At 38.8% G+C, this 5264-nt stretch overlaps 1 non-coding gene across 1 annotated transcript; it reads right to left on the bottom strand.

The window, feature by feature from the left end:
• Positions 1-1201: 1201 nt before the first annotated feature.
• On the bottom strand, positions 1202-1306 carry LOC121231526 (small nucleolar RNA R71). Its single transcript, XR_005929584.1, has one exon. It is a non-coding gene; the product is annotated as a small nucleolar RNA R71 (small nucleolar RNA).
• Positions 1307-5264: the final 3958 nt, after the last annotated feature.

Here is a 5264-nt window from a genome sequence, read left to right as displayed (position 1 = left end):
AAATTTCAAGAAATAATCAAGAATTTAACTTACTTGCAGTAAAAATATGAAAAACCAGCTTAAGAGAACCCTTATATGGTGTTTTTGCTGATGGGAATGCAGAAAAATAAAGAGAAATCTAGATAATTCCACTTTAGTCCTAGCTTTATTAAGTAAATTTTGCAATATTCCAAATTTGCCCTTAATTCATAAATTTTCCTGCTAATTTCATGCCCCTTGCCGTCCAGCCCAAATAGACCTTGGGTCTATTTTCCTTTTAAACCCTCTTTCTTTTATCATTTAAGCTATTTAATCATTTCTCATAATTTTACATTTGTTACAATTTAGTCCTTTTTATTCAATTAACTATCGGAACTTTAAAATTTCTTGACGAAACTTTAATACTAACTTATTAACACTCTATAAATATTTATAAAAATATTTATGGCTCGTTTTAAAATTTTCAAACTCTCGATACCTCGTTTCAGATTCTAATTTTTTTAAATATTTATTTCTGGTATACTATTTGCTATTTCAAAAATTTTTCTAACTTCACATTTAACTTATATTAATTCTACTCATTTGTCAGATTTACTGAACTCGAATCACTGTTCCGACACCACTGCAAATTTAGGCTATTACAAAACCTACTTTAACATGAACTGAATCGAGTATAGTTAGGCCTGCTGTTGCTGCAAATAATTTTGAACTGAAACCTAACACGATTTAAATGATATAACAGTTTGTTCAGTTTGATGGCCAGGAAAACCCCAACGAAAAATACAGACTATTCCCTCCTTTCTATCGAATCGATCATAACCACTGCCTACATTTCAAAAAATTGTGCACCACAAATAGGAACTAATAAAGAGGCCTGCGATCCCATAGAAAGACACATACTTCGTGAAATGGTTCACGCAAGTTTGTTGCCGGGGGCAACAAGATCAAGTTGGTAAGGATTAAAATATCCCTTACTTTTTCTATTTATTTCTATTTGCTGGACGAGGATCCAAACACTCATTTAGCAAATTATCTAGAATTCTGTGACACCTTTAAGATCAATGGCGTTTTTGACGATGCCATTCGCCTTCGGTTGTTTCCCTTTTCATTAAGAAATAAGGCTAAACAGTGGTTGAATTCGTTACCACGAGGGTTAATCACCACTTGGGAGCAAATGATCGAAAAATTTGTACTTAAATATTTTCTGTCCGCTAAAACAAATAAATTAAGGAATGATATTTTTTTTTGTGCAGATGGATCTAGAAACTCTTTATGATGCATGGGAGAGGTACAAGGACTTATTACGAAGGTGCCCTCACCATGGGTTACCTTTATGGCTGTAGGTTCAGACCTTTTACAACAGTGTGAACCCCTCAACAAGGCAACTAATCGACGCAGCCGCCGGTGGAACTTTAAAGAAAAAAACACCTGAAAAGGCTTACGAATTTATTGAAGAGATGTCACTGAATAACTATCAGTGGCAAGTTATGAGAACAAAACCGATAAAAACAGCCGGTGTTTTCAACCTCGACCCTGTCACTGTGCTATCCAACCAGGTAGAACTTTTAAATAAAAAGATTGATGGTTTGTATGGTTCTACTCAGGTACATCTAGTGATGAGGTGTGATTCAAATGGAGGAGGAGTACACAACACAGATTATCCATCCTTCAACCCTAGCACCGATGAGGAACAAGTCCACTATATGTGTAATAATTCTAAACCTCAAAATAACCCGTATAGTAACACTTATAATGCAGGTTGGAGGAACCATCCCAATTTCTCATGGGGTAGTCAAGGAAATCAAAGGCCGTAACATCCTCTAGATTTTCAACAACCTCCCTACCAACAAGAGAAGAAATCGAACCTTAATGAGATGCTTAAAAAATTCATCTCGGTGTCAGAAACTCATTTTCAAAATACCGAAACAGTACCTAAGAATCAGCAAGCGTCGATTCAAGGGCTCGAAACTCAAATAGGACAGCTTGCTAAGTTGATCTCTGAACGACCACAAGGTGGCCTACCAAGCAACACTGAAACTAACCCAAGGGAGCAACTTCATGCCATTACTGTGCACAGTGATGAAGGGTTAGTTGAGATGAACTGAATCGAGGCAAGACAATATGGTGAATAATGGTAAGATTGATGTAAATAAAGAGTATAAACTTCATGTGCCATGCCCCAAAGCAACAAGGAAAGACCACACAGACGAACAATTCGGTAAATTCCTGAAATTATTAAAAAAATTACATTTTAACTTACCGTTTATTGAAGCTCTTTCGCAGATGACAAACGCGATGAAATTTTTAAAGGAGATTTTAGCAAATAAGCGGAAGTTAGATATGCGTCGCACGTGGAATTGAACGCAGTTTGCTCAACCATTCTACAAAATAGGCTACCCAACAAGTTGAAGGATCCAGGGAGTTTTACGATTCCTTGCTTAATTGGTAGTTTAACTGTTAATAATGCGTTAGCTGATCTAGGGGTGAGTATTAATGTCATGCGCTATAAAATGTTTAAACAACTAGGTATTAGGAAACCCAAACAAACTAGGATGAGTATTCAATTGGCAAATAAAACAATTAGATTTCCTAGGGGTATTATCGAAGATGTGCTTGTCAAAATTGATAAATTTATATTCCTAGTTGACTTTGTTGTTCTAGACATGGATGAGGATAGTGACGTACCTCTAATTTTAGGAAGGCCCTTTTTAGCAACTGCTAGAACTATCATTGACGCTAGCACAGGTGAATTGATACTTCGTGTAGGAAATAACACGATTAAACTCCAAGCTCATGATTCTACTAAAATATCTAGTAATCGAGATGATTGTTTAAGTTCTGATAATTTGAGTAATGTTACAGTTCAAACTCCTTTGCAGGATTCCCTTAGGAAGAACGTGATGGAGCTTCATTCTAATCCATGCCACAAAAACAGAGTGACTCACGAAGAACGAAGGCTTCAGATTGATGAACTACACGAATGGCGAACACATATCATGGAGAAACCAAAAGCACAAGATGAATCAAAGCAACACCAAGACAAGCGTAGGGATGAAACAACGCAATTTAAGGTCGGGGACAAAGTATTGTTAGATGAAAAGGACCCCCGAATTTCTACTTTAGAGTACAATACAAACGGAGATATTCCTTTCACGATATTGAATATCTTCCCACATGGTACAGTCGAGGTAACACATACTGAATTCAGAACTTTCAAGGTAAATAATACTCGACTCAGACCTTATTTTGATAAAATTGATAGCAAAGGTGAGGAGTTTCAACTCCTTAATCCACTGTGACCATGCAAATATGAGGTAAGTCGAGCTTAGACTTTAAATAAACGCTTCTCGAGAGACAACCCGGGCACTAACACCACTAACTAGTTTAATTTAGCTATTTTTCATGTTTTTTATGCAGGAACATTGACCTACACGGCCTGGAAACACGGGCGTGTCCATGGCCGTGTGGAAACAGGGCTAAAAATCCCTAAGTATCGAGCCACACGGCCATAAATTTGATCCACACAGCCATGTGAAAACTGGAGCAAATTTTTTAAATTTTTAAACAAGTCAGAGAGGTACATGGGCAAGGCACACGGCCGTGTATTCGGGCACACGGGCGTGTGGAATACCACATGGGCGTGGGAGAAGTGAACATCGTAGCACACGACCGTATTTAATGGGCATTAAATTTTTATGATAAACACGGGCTAACCTCGAGCCATACGGGCGTGAGACACGGCCGTGTGGCCCAACACGGGCTTCACACGACCGTGTCCCCATTTAAAACCGTAACCCCCTTTTCATCTTTTCTATTTTGTCTTTTTCCTCCCATCTTTCTCCTAGCTTTCGCAACCCTTTAACCCCCCTTGACCCGACCACCTTCCAACCCCCGTCCGGCCACCATCGTCCCTATGCCCATCTCCCATTAACCCCGACCAAGAACAACCCCTCTCCCCACCCCTCATCGCACACACGATAGCCTTCTTAGCCGCAAAAAACCCACGCCCTCATAGCCCACCCCAACACCCACGAACCAGCCCCCAAATGCCGGCCTCCTTCCCCTAAAGAGATGACCTTAACTTCCCTTTCTTCTTCTCCCTCTATCACCACTATGTCCCCCCGTCACACCAGCATCACCGCCGCCCTTTGTCTACCCGCGACACTCAGGCCATCACCGTCGATCCCTTTTTACTCCTGGTCTTTAGTTTTATTATTATTATTTTTCATTATTAGTATTAATATTATTGTTATTATGTTATGAATTTGATTTATTTATCTTTATCTCTATCTTAGTCTGTACTTTAGTTTTGTTTTATTATGCCCTTGAGTTGACTTCTATTTTGCTGCAGATTAGCTTAGGCTAACTCTATTTCAGTTTGATTGCTACTATTCTTTTAAAAGCTCCATATTTAGTTCATCATTTTAGTCATATCTATCTCCTGCTAATGCGTACAATATATTGACTTATATGACACATTAATTAACATTTTACTTATTATAAATATTAGGATTGTTTATTACATCTTATTTTTAGATTCTTTGTCATTTGATATTTCACTTTTGAATTTTTCATGTTATAACATTCGAATATGCTATCTTAGGAATAGATCACTATTAAGAATTATTTGAATTCTATTTAAATGCTTCATTTTTTTATTAATCCCTTCTTTTCTGTTTGTAGGCCTCTAATGACAAACACACGAGGTAAGAAGACTACCGTCCCTACTTCGAAAAAGTGGAAGGGTCCTGGAGCAACCTCTTCAAGCACCTCGACCGAAGCTCATCATCCTCTACTTCGATTTTCGTCAGGCCCACAGGACGACTTGTTTCAGCTCCTTCAAGTACGACCATTAAGAGTGGGCCATTGTATTGATTGGGCCACTTTGGAGTAGGTTCACCTTACTCACCTTGTTCGATTCCATCTCGATATTGCATCGTGGGATCGATTCTTTGCAATTATCGAGCCCACCTATTCAGAGTTGACCTTGGAGTTTTGCACTACGTTCCATCTACAGCATGTGATGAATACACTTGACGAGGCTGGTACTATCATTTTTAGACTTGGTGGACTCGTAAGGCACATGAGTGTACCAGAGTTTGGAGCTGCTTTGGGCCTTTACACGGAGGAGTTCATGGCTTTTGAGATTTTTTTACAACTTCACCGACACATAAATTACTCGCCCTCTTGCTGTTGGACCGACCTTACGGCGAGTATTGTTCCCTATGACTCAAGTCGCTTAAAGGCAACTTCTCTTCCACTAGCACTACGTTACATCCATCCTA

The sequence above is a fragment of the Gossypium hirsutum genome, chromosome A06, assembly GCF_007990345.1.
Source record: "Gossypium hirsutum isolate 1008001.06 chromosome A06, Gossypium_hirsutum_v2.1, whole genome shotgun sequence".
Classification (NCBI taxonomy): domain Eukaryota; kingdom Viridiplantae; phylum Streptophyta; class Magnoliopsida; order Malvales; family Malvaceae; genus Gossypium; species Gossypium hirsutum.
Note: the sequence above shows the minus strand (reverse complement) of the source record. Positions and strands in the feature narration are given on the sequence as shown.